The sequence below is a fragment of the Fukomys damarensis genome, unplaced genomic scaffold (assembly GCF_012274545.1).
Source record: "Fukomys damarensis isolate Sample0158 unplaced genomic scaffold, DMR_v1.0_HiC HiC_scaffold_30, whole genome shotgun sequence".
Taxonomy (NCBI): domain Eukaryota; kingdom Metazoa; phylum Chordata; class Mammalia; order Rodentia; family Bathyergidae; genus Fukomys; species Fukomys damarensis.
In genome coordinates, this window is record NW_022900942.1 from 48,336,332 (window position 1) to 48,350,447 (window position 14,116).

Genomic DNA, 14,116 nt, shown 5'->3' on the forward strand with positions numbered 1-14,116 from the left:
ATTTTCGACATTAGGTTTTTCCCGAAGGGCTGAGACTATGTCAACTAAACTTGCTATGTAACTCTCCCAACACTTCACCTGTGTAGAAGAGAAAGCACTGATAAAAGCTGTAAACTAAAATTCTTTTTTTGTACCGGGGATTGAATTCAGGTCTTTGCGCTTGCAAGGCAAGCTGCTGAACTGCTGAGCTAAATCCCCGGCCCCAGTAAACTAAAATTCTATGGAAATGTAAGATAATAATGTTGCTGGGCAGTGTTTGTGATCTCAACAGACTTATTCTGTGTCTTCCCACACCCATCAGGGACATCTACTTCACTTTTAAGATGTTTACCTCTTTATAAAAGTTTTCTCAAATAAATTATCTTTATATACCATGATCATTTTCTGAAAGCTAATATTCTGAGAGCTTCAATTGCACATTTCACAAATATCTAACACAAAAAGGATAAAAAGTTTATCAATTAGTGTTGTAAACTGTTTGCTTAAATCCTTTTCATGTTATCCAATTTTTACCTCACAGTCGTTGCCAAGCATCAATACTGCTTTAAGTGTAAACCATAATCTCCAGGGATATGCTGCAGTGAACCACGTATACATATATCAGTAATGCCATGTTAAGACTGAGATGAAAGAGTTCATTACCAAGATCTGATGGCATTTATTAAGATGAATAGTCAATGTGGCATAACATGACAGCGCACAAAGATGACTTGTGATGACTCTAGCATCTATTCATTAAGTAAGTATTAAAAATATTTCCACCTTCCAACCATGTGTAGGCTCTTAGGAGTTAAATATTAGCTAACAACTGTCATCAATTTATAGATGAAATTTAGAAGAGAACTTTGATTCCTCAAACAGTAGGGATAGTGATGGAGAGGAGACATTACTAAAGCGTGTGTGTGTTGGGGAAGTGACCAGACAGAGAGCCAGAGAGAAATGGAGGCAGGTAGACAGAGAGAGAGATGGAGAGAAAGGGAAACAGGGAGAGACAGGCAGAGAGCAAGGGAGACAGGGTGGGGAGAAATACTTTCTAGTCTGAGAGGATGGTAGAACTAGAGAATGAAAGGAGATATCGGCAAGACACACAGAGTTTGGTTTAGGAAATGTCAAATCAGAGATGCCCAGGGGATTCCAGAACAATGTCTAGAGGGTGGCTGAAACAAAAACGTGAAGATTGGGAGAGTTTAGAGATACTGATTTGATAGTAGCTCTTATTTCTCCACCTATGGCCCTTTCTACAACAGCTGACTTTAAAAAAAATTCCTTCCCCTAACGATATATAACATTTTAACTTTTATAATTACTTATAGCAAAAAGAAAGTGATTAAGAATTATCTTCTTGCATAATGGTAATGGATCATTACTAAACAAACAATCCTAGGATTTCAGTTGGACACCTACACTAGGTTGGTGCTCTACTTGACCTCCCTAAAAGCATCTTGTCTGTTCTGTGTTGAGTTTCCATGTTTACTGTTCGTCATTCTCCACGTGTTCTCTAGACGAATGTTTGTTATAAGGTAGCCCTCCCCCACCCATATACCTGTATCTGTCTTTTTCCACCTAAACCTTGTTCTTTAACCCAGCCACTCTCTTGTTTTCTTTTACTATAGAAACTGTTTTTACTAGAGAATGTCTTTGATTCTGAAAATCCACGTTCTCTCTTCTGGAACCACAAGTATTATAAACACATGTCATGAAGTCCACTTGAACCTTCCACTCACCATAGCATTTACTGAGCGATCTGTCACAGCATGCTTTTGCTAAGCTATGATGGTGGTCCTCATGCGTGCCATTTCCTCAAATCCCTCAAATCCTGGCACGGAGTTCCTAACACCTCTTAATTTCCTAAGTGAAGGGGTCCTAGATATATCTTCTGTTCTCATATTTAGTCTTTGAGTCTGGCTCTTGACATGGAGCTCCAATTTCTTTGGAATTCTCAGGGTGACAGGAGCATCTTTTGTTCTAATGAGGTGCCTCTTGGTGTGTTGTTCCTGGATAGGGGCTGATCATCCAAAAAACCAAGCCGTGATTAGATGCCAGCAATTTTTAGCTCTGTCCTTATTCTTCAGATTGGGAGAGAGGCTCGAGATTGAATTCATAATCAATTATGGCTATGTGATGAAACTTCTGCAAAACAAATCCCTGAGCTATGAAGAGCTAGGTGGATGGCTCAACCAGGGAGGGTGTGGAGGCACTGAATCCCTTCCTCATCCATCTGCACCCTTTGTTGGCATCCTTTGCAGTGATCTGTGAAACATGAGTAAACTGTTTCCCTGAATTTTCTGAGTTATTTTAGAAAAGTAATTGTACCAAAGGAGTAGATTTTGAATTTTTTCCCCATTCCCCTGCCCTTCTTTCACCCCCTCCACTCTTCCCTATTTGCAAGAACTTTGTTTCCATTTTTTTCCTATTTTTTTCTTCTCCCCTATTTCCTTTTCCCTACCCTTCCCTCTTCTGCTACTCCTTTAGCCCTTTTCTTCCTATTTAACAAAACATTTATTGATTTGAATTATTTTTCTATGCTTTTTCAATCCAAATTTCCTTTATTGTATTGTATTATTTCTCTGCAATCTAGTAACTCCATTATTAAAGAAAATAAGTGTTATATGTTTAATGCAAAATAGTAAATTTCAGGCTGGGCATGGTGGTGCATGCCTGTAATCCCAGCATTCCAGAGTCTGAGACAGGAGGATTGCTGCAATTTTAAGGCCAGCCTCAGGTACATAGGGAGACCCTGTCTCAAAATACAAACGAACAAAAAGAACTTTAATATATCCAAGAAGTTTTGTTTGTATATGTAGAAAGAAGATCTTTTCAGAATTCTTTTAACTAACAGACATGCCAAAGACCTCAAATGCAACTTCAGTGAATCTCTAAATAATATTTAGGTAGAAAGTTTAAAATTAACCCCCTAAAAACACCCCAATTCCATAAGTAAGTACTTTAGAGTATGCCAAACAAATAAAGTAAAAAGAAAAGTAAAATGTGTGAAAATAATAGAATGAGACCTTGAAATCAGTTTCTTAAAAAAAATTGTGATCTCTACCAGTGAAACGCTAATCATATACTACATTTCAAAGCATTGCTAAATAACATTTAAGCTCAACCACAAATTGATCCTTGTCCTTATTATCACCATTTCACAAAATGATCCCCCTCCTATCTAAATCTGAGAGGAGCAATTAGGAAAAATGCCACTTAACTGTCCCAGAGAAATCCAGCTGCTGCAAAGTGCTGGCCCTGGGGGTTTGGATCAGAGCTACTGCAAAAGAGGAAAATGGATGGAGAATAAAACCTGCAGGGGAGGGAGAGTCGGGCATGGAAGCTCCTAAGGCCACTGTGCTTTGGGGAAACGCTAACATGGTTGGCCACGCTACCATGTGTTTCTTTGTTCTCCAAGAACATCCATTCTGTTCACCGCTCGTGACTGCGCACTGTTTTACCTCGTAATTGTGAGTGCAAGTGAGTAAATATGGAATGTGAAATATGTTCCTGCAGGTCCATTCATAACTCTTCTCCTTTCATTTTCCTTGCTGATTTTCTTTCTTCTGAGCATTTATAAGCTTAAAGACTCAAAAACAAGATTCAAAAGTCACAAACATTGCTATGTTACGTGAAAACAAAAGCATTATTCTAACAGTGGTGATGATGGAGAAGCAGGGATCCAAGACCCACATTGCTGCCCCAAACACCTTTTGACAGGTATGGATCTTCGTATTTTTTGATGCCAGATCAGACTGGCTCCAGTTAAGGGTTGACTTGGCAACTCACTCTTTATTCATAATGAACTATAGCTTGCATGAAGTCGAACCAAGTGCAACACTTTTGATCCTGATCTTCAGAAACGTCAAATTTAGTTCCTAGTTGGCTTTTCAAGGCAGGAGAGAGCACTGTGTACTTAAAAAAAAAAAGAAATTATTGAAATCCTCAGAAATAGTCAAATAGTTAAATGGATTGTAATTGTGTGATGGATTATTTGACAACTACTAAAAATCATATTTAAAACACTTAAGGGCATGGAAAAATGATCACTTTAATATATTAAAGGACAAAATAACATTCCAAGGTTTTGAATATTGTAGACCCACTATGATACCATTTGAATACAGTAAGTTCCTTTATGTTTTTGTGTATTAATCTTAAGTAGATTAATAAAACAGAAGAAACTTTTAAAATGTCAATGTTCATGATTACAGGAGGTTAGGATTCTCTTTTTTATACATTTCAGTTTTTTTACATCAGTAAGGAAAGAATGTATTTTTGGAGGAGGTACCAGGGATTGAACTTGGGGCCTTGTGCTTGTGAGGCAGGCAGCAGCATCACTGAGCTGAATCCCCAGCCCAGAAAGAATGTATTTTTTATTAGTACATGTTTGCAGTACATAATGTTTATATTCTCTTAATTGCATTTAGGCCAACACTTGAACATACAACTGGGTGCCATAGTCCAGCCAAGTTGACATGGGAAATTAACCTCCACAGCTTTCAAGTATTCCTTTTCTCTTTGTTTTTATTCTCGTCATAGATATTTTTTTAATTGGATGTTACTACCTTCCTCATGTCATCTGTATACTTTTTACATACATTTTTCTTTCTTTCTTTTTTTTTTTTTTTTTTTTTTTTTACTTTTTTTTTTTTTTTTACCAGTAGTTACAATTCAGCTGAGATGAGATGACTTAGCTGACCTTGATTGGGCAGGTGAATTTTTTTTAAGGGGAAAAGAAAGCCACTTTAATACTTTTCAACATAAGGTATTACATTTAGACTATAGAGGATCTTTACACAAGTTTTCTTTATAACATATTTGAAGCAGTTTGAGTAACATTATGTCAACACATCAACACCATGAATTTGAAAATATATGCATTGTCATAACCTTTGTGTCAACATATATGTTTAGTGAAGACATTTATAAAAGATAGTAGGCAGGTTATACCAAAGGAACTGAGGTAATTTAGCAATATATGGCTGCATTATGGGACCACTTTGGGCTTGCTTGGAATGAAAGCAGGGGAGCAACTGTGCTATAGTGTGGGTGCAGGTAGGACAACTGGAACTGATATCATGAATAGAGCTTGTCTCAGGGAGGCTGGTGCCAAGGAAGGCAGAGCACAGAGATGGAAAGAAACTGCTCCTGTGGTAGTTGTTGAACCCTGAGTTAGATTACTCCTCACCTCTGCTGTTCCTCTAGATTTTCAATTATGCAGACTCTTATTTAACCTAGCTTTTCTGTTGCTTGCATCCATGATTCTGCTAAGGCACAGTATTTTCAAGGGTTTCAACATATGGATTATTTTTATAACTGGAAAGTAATTATTATGTTCATTGACTCTAAAACAATATTTTTTTATTCTTCTCTCTATGAAATTGGCAGGTATCATACAATCCAGGCCATGTCATAATTTCATAGAACTTTCTCTCGTAATGTAGAGAAAGAAAGCTTGAAATGATCTAACAGCAGTTGATTTTTAAAATTTCTACTCACTTTTTGTGGGACTCTGGTTTAGTATTACATTTAGTTTCAAATGTTTTTAAAATCAATTCCTAAATCAAATTTTCAAGCTCTTACACATATAATTATGAAAATAAGATCATATCTTGCATCAACACAAACACACACTCATATATCTTTCAAATGCATTTATCCATCTATTGAACAGTTTGATTCCCCTGACATTCTGTGAGTTGAGCAAGCTGTTATGATCTCTTTACTCTTCAAAGGACTTGCTTGCTGTCACAAAGTAGTGGTAAAGGTGGGACTTCTGGTGAACTAGAAAGAAAGGGCTGACAAGTGAAGTTTTATTGCATGAAGTTATGATCTGTGTTATCAGCAAAGACAGAATACAATTTTGAGTTTTTGAACCCTAGTTAAAGGTTATGATTATCAATTTGTAACTGTTTTTTGTTCACAAATATATCCTTGCTACCAAAAATGGTCATTGGTGAACTGAAGCCATTGACTTACTAATTTTTAAAATGCCTGTTTATTTTGTGCTCAAATTGTATGGTAAATAATTCAACAATGAACTGACTCATGCACTGAGGTCTTAAGGGTTATTATAATTTATTAGATTATTTTGAATTTAAAATGATTTAAAATGTTTTTCTTTGACTAGAATTGATTATGCCTATAATATTCCTTTGCTGTACGACAAAATTATACAAACAATAACAATGTAAAAAATTACTCCTATAATTTTCTGAGTAATGTTATGCTGCGACAGAGTCAATCAACATCTGTGATAAAGTTTATTAGTGACAAATAAAATCAATCATATTTTATTCTCTGGTCCTTGAGTAATATAAATTTGTATGTCAATGCACATTTCATTTTGAATTACATTATATTATGTCAATGTGTTAATTCAAGCAAACTGTTAACACTAAATCTTTTTCTTATTTTTATTTTGTTTGATTACAGTGTGGTGTTGCTGAGAGAGTAAATGTTCATTCGTTCAAAAGCACTCAGTAAATGCTGCTTTATCGTTTTTTCACCATCTGTTAAATTTTCTTCAGAGTACTTTTCACTTTTAAAATTGATTTTCCCCTTGCTAAATGGTAGGCTCATAAAAACAGATTTTCTATCTTGGCTACCACTGTACAGCCGACACCTAGATTAGTATCTGGTATGAAGAAGGGGTCAGTAAATATTTCTGATGGGAGAGAAAAAGAGAGAGAGGAAGAGAGGGAGAGAGAGAGAGGGAAAGAAGGAAGAGGAGAAGAGAGGGGGAAAAAGGAGAGGGAGGGGCAGGGGAGGGGAAGAGAGATTCTTGAAATGTCCGTGTCCCAGCTGAACCCGAACTTGGACTTCCAGCTCTCTCTGCCAAAGCACCAGAAATATACATGGCCACCTCTGATGTTCTAACCCAGCGGTGTCCCAGCAGCGGGTGCCTGAGCCGCTAAGCAGCTGCCTCAAGTCAACCCATAGAACGGGAGAGATTGTAATGTGAGTGTTGATTTAGGGTGCTGAGCTTTGTGGTAGTTTTAAATATATCCATATTTAACTTAAAATACTAGGTTTTTGGGCCAGGGATTTAGCTCAGCAGCTCGGTGGCCTGCCTTGCAAGCGCAAGGACCCGAGTTCAATCCCCAGTACCAAAAAAAAAAAAAAAAAGCTAGGTTTTTTTGGACTTTGTTTTTCTTATAGAAGAAGTCTTAAAAAGGAGGAAAGGACAGTGGGATGGCAGGAAGTGCAGGATGCTAGAAGGAAAGTAAATCAGCTAATACTTTAAAATATATACTTGCCTTAGATTTTTCTTTTAAATTTATTTGTATATTTATCTATTCATCCTCTCTAACCACACTCATGAGAAAGAGAAAATTAAAGTTTTTCTTTTAAAAAAATCAATAACAATAATTTTGAAATAGTACTTCAGGATTGAAATTACATACTACAGATAATTGGATTTTTTTTCCTTCTTATAATCAATGAGCCACATGTTTCTCTTATATTTACCTAAACTAGATTAGGCAGGAGTTAGACACCAGACAGGAAAATAATCATAAGTTAGGAGATAGTTAGTAGAATGAATTTGGGGAAAAATCCACACAACTACATTTTTTACTCCTTCTTATTTTTATAAAAGCTCTCCTTGTCTTGCGAATTACTATTTTATCTCTTTCCGATTTGCTTTATTATATTTTAACTGTTTTTTCCTCATGTCCTCTTCCTTTCCTGACTAGGAATTTCTTGAAGGCAGACCTCCATCGTTTTTCTCAGGCATATTTTTTTCTTAGCAAAGTGGTTACCACATAACAAGTGCATAAGATACACTAGCTGAGCAGCTTTACAACAACAAGGAAAAGGCTTTATATTCTTGAAGAAGTAGTTGAGCTCATCTGCCCAGAATTAAGGAGTAGGACCAGATGTGGGGATTGAAAGCACAAAAAGGAAATTTCTAAATTTGTCACAGGATTTCTAAGTAGTCCTGAGATTTCGGAAGAGGGAGGGTAGCTACAGGCTTTGGATTTGGATTTAGGTTTGCTGTGGAACAAATGAAGAATTCCCAACCTATTTCTGCATCCCTTTCATGTAAAAAACTGGCAGTGAATTAGGTGGAACATTTAAGTCTTTCAATTTCGGACTGATTTAAAGCTGTGAAGAGTAACTGGCATTTAAAAATGTTTAAGCATTTTAATTATTTTCTTTGAGAAGCCTATAAATGTAAATCAAACACAATTATTACTTTCCAGTACTACCTAGAAAAATAAGCAACTGTAGCACCTTGTTTTAGTTATCTGAGCAATGCCCTATTACCTTCAATGGTATGTATGGAAAGAAAGATTCCATCTAATTAGATAGGAAAATTAGGTGAGCAATTCAAGTAAAACAGCAAAAATGAATGGAAAATCCGCACACTTACCTTAAGTCTTGAATATAAAACAGTTTTATTTAAAGGAATTGATATGTATTTCTCATATACTTGTGAAAATTTAGTTAATTAGTATACCATACAAAACAGTGATATTATTCTGATTTTTTGGGTGTGTGGGGTTGGGGAGAAACAATAAAAATACAAAGTTCCTTGCCTACTTTAAATTGTGGATGGTGAGATGGAGAGAAGGGTTAGGGTTAGAGTTAGCGCTGTGTTAGAGCGGTAGACCAGATGTTTGAATCCAACTTAGTGTCGTCTTAGTATCTGTTGTGATCCTCACTGGAAGAACATGAAAGTAATTCTCCCAAGGAATCAGACAGTACATAGATTAGTTGCAACCCTGACATGATGGTGAAGAGAGAAAACACAAATCATTGATAGCTAGTAATTCAGGGTAATTGGGGTCTGTTAGATTGCTCCCTTTTAAGATGTAAAATCCTAGTGGTTGTAAACATAGGCTCACCGTATCCCACTTTTAAGGTCGAGACTGTTCTGGTTGTCCTTGAGAGCAGCTCTTGTTCATAGACAGGACTATTTATTCTTATTCAGATTTTTTTTTTTTTGGTACCAGGGATTGAACTCGGGTCCTTGCGCTTGCAAGGCAGGCCACCAAACCACTGAGCTAAATCCCCAGCTCCTTATTCAGATTTTTAAAGAGGAATGATTTGTTAAAGTTACAATTCCAAATTCTGGTGTTTCCTTAAGTTTTAAATTTAAATTTATAAATCAAATTACTCTGTTTATGTATCTAGTATAATTTAAAAATTAATTTTAGGGAGCAGATATAAATTTAATACTTGACCTTTTCCAGGCAATTAAATTATCAGAACAAACAGGACCTTCTGGAGCATTTATTGTTAGACTCTATTAAATTATATTTCTAAACATGAAGAATCTATAAATATCAATTGTTCTAAATGTTGTTATAACACTTTTAATTGCATTATTTTTATGTAATCCCTTTTTTATTAGTACGTATATGCAGTACAAATGTTTACATTCCTTGTGTGGAGTTGGTACACAGACATAATAGATCTTAATTCCTTTTATCATCCCTTTTCCCTCCCTCTTCCCACCAACTCATATAACTCCTTTTTAAATTAAAAGTCTAAAAAGTCACTTAAATTTTGCATGTTTATAATTGGAATCACAAGATTCTTCAATCAGATCCTTTATTCCCTTATTATTGTACTCTTATGCCAATTACGCATGTGTTTTCCAACAGTCAAAGAAAATACTATGCATTTGATTTTTTCATCACACTTCTTCAAATTTTCTTAAGGGAAAAATTTCTACCCAGGGAATTGGGGTACTGCACTCAAACGGACAAGTTGCATATTTAATGGAAATTTTGCTTGTATCAGAGGGTATTTATTGTCCTGAAACACTATCAAGGAGTAGGGGTAGCATAAAACCTCTACGTAGTCACTAAACAAGGTCTCTACCTCTGAAGGAGTATACTCATGACCCACTAATGTCTCTAAAAGTCTGTTTATACAGAAATCTAATTTTCCTTTTCATAATTGCTTTACCAAGTGGCAGAATTTAATCTCTTTAACCCCTGAACCTGCTGTGAATTAATTTCTATTTTTTTCTTGCCTTATAGGTCCCAGATCTTGTAAATGTTTCAGCAATATCAGATTGGATTGTGCATATTCCTCATAGCTTTGACTGGTTTTTTAGCTACAGTACTGAAGTTCTTTAATTGATGGATAAGACCATTTCAGAAGCAGGCCTTGAAAGAAAGAGTAAGTTTAAGTAGGCTGTAAAGTGAGCGGTGGACCTGAGACAGGGAACGAAGCCAGCCATTAGGAATTGTTTTATTAAGTTGATATGGGGTAATGGAACTTAGTGCTGGGGAAACTCTGGTGTCAGTGTAGAACACATGCCTGAGTCATCTCTTTCAAGGGGTGAGGGAACTGGGATATTCACACATCAGTTCCTGTCAGTCATGGGTTGAATGTGCTCTGGGAGGTCATTAACTCCCAGTAGGTTTAGCCTACTGCACAGAAGGACCAAATGGCTTCAGTAGATAGAGAACGCCCACAGGCCAGTGAACAAACAAGCTGGTTGGTAGGAGCTTGAGTCAGTCTGTTATATTCTTCCTTCAGAGCTTCAGTTGTGCTTAATAACAAAGCATTGTCACATAACAAACAAAACTAAAAGTAAAACAGGCTTTAATGACCATTATTCCAAAATCTCTCAAATACCAGAGATACCTAGTATGTCCTCTTCCACTGGTTTCATGTCCTGATTCATCTCACATGAGTCTCAGTAGTTCGGTGTCACAGTACTCCTAGAATTGTTGCCACTTTGCTCATCACCAGTAATGGAGCGCTTGTCATTTGGCTAAGGAATTGTTCCACTCCAGACTCCTATATTAATCATGTTGTTTTCAGAACTTCTCGTCTTACAAATGTTCTTGTTTGGGCTCTCTCAGAAATATACTAGGAGAAAAATGGGAGTCCAGAAAGTTTATTTGGGAAGTAAAGCAAACATCAATAAGACAATTGGGAAGAAAGACCAGGAAGGAAGCAACCAATAAAAAGGTGCATTGTCCGGCCAGTTACCGCTGTGAGCTCTTGGGGTTTAATCCCACTGGGGAATCTGTGGGAGTTAACTTAGCACACATAGTATAGTGCCAACCTTTGTAGCCCAGGGGTAAGGGATGTAGGGTATTTATTTACTAACTTCCTTCTACATTGGTGGATGGCTTCTGCTGAGGGATGCCAATTGCCTGGCACTGGTGACCTGTTCTGAAGTGGCTAGAAGAAGCCCTTAGGAAAAGAAACACAGGTGCTGGGAGTGGGAAGTCTGGCACACAGCACTGATGTGGTTGGGATGAGGATGTTAATGTGCATGCACAGCCTCCCTCACACCACTGCTTATGGGCGGTTTGCTTTAACTTGATGTTAGGTATTATGGTAAAGTAAGACTATTTCATATTTTTAAAATGTTAAGATTTTTAAGCAAATTAAAATTTGCTAAAGCCTTTTAAATAACAAACATTTAAGAATGCTGGTTAGTAAGTGAGATTTGTTAGGGAAGACAGATTTGCTAGGCTGAGTTATTTAAGCTCAATTATTTATTTTTACTTTTGCCTGTAAGACTCCCAGATATAGATGTGAAGAAATAGAATAAACATGTTTCTTGGACCACTGGAGGAAGGAAAGAGTATGAATCATGTATATACAGACAGGGATTTGTTTAGAGAGGACTTAGCACGGCTGGGCATTAATGTACCAACTTTAGAATAAATAAACTAGTATTGGGGGTTGGAACCCTCCTTATACAGTGAGATAGTAATGTTGAAAATAAATTTTAAAGGAATATATTTAGTACAGATTTGTGGTAATCTTTTCTGATAATACATGAACCAGGATTTGTCTTGAGTTAATGTGGTGATCATATTAAAATGTCTAGCTATTAAAAATATTGTAGACACCAATGTCTAAGTGAAGAGTATGATATTATTAAGAAATAATGATATAAAATACATAAAGATGAAAGTCTTCAATAAATTTAAAACAAATTTTGATTTTTAATTGCACATATATTCTGAAGATATAGAAATAAAAAATCAATTGTGATAAGGTGTGATAAGTAACTAATACCAGTAATAATACAAATAATTTGTGTTGTATGTGCAAGAAAAGCAGAATCAATTCTTCTGATTTCAAAAATATTCTGGCAATTTTCACAGTTGCATGTTAAGAATTTTATTTTCTATTTAGTATAATATAGACTATCATTCAGCATCTGTTATATGTAAAGTGTTCTGCTAGGCACTAATGGATAAAGCAAAGTCCAGTTCCACAGTTACTTCCCATAGGTTGCTTTTTGGCCAGGATAAGAGATGATCCAACTCAATTACTCACAATATAATTAGTATTAGGACTCAACAGGTCATTAGGGAGAAGTCATCTGCTTCAAAGGAAGAGCTAATGACTCCACCATAGAATTAGATGATGAGCAAAACTTTAGTAGTTGTTGAAAGAAATAATCAGCCATGTATTGTTAGAAAGGTGAATGGGGACTTAGAAAAAGGCTTTGAAAGTGGTCCTTTAAAACATTAGGTTTTTAGGTTTTAAGACATATCCCAGCTGGAAATCCTCCTAGGCAGGCAATGTTTCCTGTGTGGAAAGAGGCTAGTTTCCCTTTCACAGATCTCTGAGTGGCTGCAGATGTGGTTGATGGAGTAGATGGAGATGCCTATGAACCCTCAATAAAACTAAGTATATTCTGGCTAGTATAAATTTTATGAAATGTTTGAGTTTCTGCTGTATCATTGGCCTTCATGCAGCCTGTTTATTTGAGCCTTTAGATGTGATTATAGCTGATTGTCTTGGCCCAGTTATTTGGAGGAAAGTGAACAGATCTACATAATTATCCACTTTCTCAGTTCAGTAAAATCAGTGGTAAGTCAGTAGTGTGTCCAGCTGTGTAATGATACTAAGTAGGTGGGCATCACGCCTGGAGGAGGTTCTCAACCTTGTGGTCACAGCTTCCCCAAACTCTCTCCTGAGCAGAATGCAATCCTGAGGCTCACTCTCTCTGTTATTTCTCATAGAAATGCTTAGAAAGGAGAGAGCCAATTGAGTCATGCTGAACATGCTTTAAAAATAATAGCAATGATGATGATGAACAAAAGCTAAGCAATTCTAAAGAAGCTAACATTTCTTTCAGTTACTTCTGAGTATGAATTTTAAAAGGCAAAACTAAAACTGGGAACTTAATCTGTGTTTGTGCCTTGATTCTCTGTCAGATGAAAACAGGCCAATTTGCACAATAAGAATAGGAGAGAGCCAAACTATTAAACTGATGAATCTGTCATTCAGACTGGAATAAATTGGATAGGGTGATAAATAGTATCAGTGTATTTTAATTTTCATTTGGATTAAAACTCTGGGCCCTATTTATGTCTTCAAATCAACTGATATGGGTTCAGTAGTTTGAAATCAGTGTCCTCCAAATACCCTTATATTTCATACTTGGCTGATGACATTGATGTGCATTTGCCTCAAGCTGGTACCATGCATCAGGCTAAGCAGATGACTGACCTACCACTGGTAAGTGTAGGAGGTTCAAATGTCTGCTTTATTCTGATAGATGGTGGCAAGGAAGGGCTGCCAACTGCATCCAACAGGAAGGGAGTCTAGCAGTGATTCTGGGAATCAAGAAGATAATTACCACATGCCCCAAAGAAAGGCCATGAACACCTGGAACCACAGTACCTATTGTCCAGAAAAGAGGAACTTTGACTGAGAAACACATGGGTCTGTAACTCTGCTTTGGAAATAAAGCTGTTCAAAAGATGAGAGAGCTCAGATCCAAGTTTGGGCCATTCCAAAGATCTTGCTTATAGCAAAGTAGGGGTGAATGAGAGTAGAGATCAACCCTTGGAGAATGGTGTGAACTGGAGCCAGATGCAAAGTGGCCCCACCCACCCAATCAAGCACAGGAGACTAGAGGCAGTGGACATAAAAGTAATCACAAGTTTGGTGGACTAAATGTTGGAGTCAGACCCAAGTGTGCTCACTTCCAGGCTTAGAGGATGGAAATATAGAAGAAGATCTGAAGGATGACTGGATAGGTGACCTGATCATCTTACAAATATATTTGGGATGAGACTACAGAAGGGGGCTTTGGCTTACCTGTGAGGCAGAGTAACAGCGATTTGCAACCTGGTTACTACATAATTACTCATTTTTCAAGCAACACTATTATATACACATGCTG

At 36.7% G+C, this 14,116-nt stretch overlaps 1 long non-coding RNA gene across 1 annotated transcript; it reads left to right on the forward strand.

The window, feature by feature from the left end:
• The first annotated feature begins 3,558 nt into the window (after positions 1-3,558).
• On the forward strand, positions 3,559-13,601 carry LOC104871955. Its single transcript, XR_783014.1, has 3 exons — positions 3,559-3,705; positions 9,984-10,125; positions 13,487-13,601. It is a non-coding gene; the product is annotated as an uncharacterized LOC104871955 (long non-coding RNA).
• The last annotated feature ends 515 nt before the right edge of the window (positions 13,602-14,116 follow it).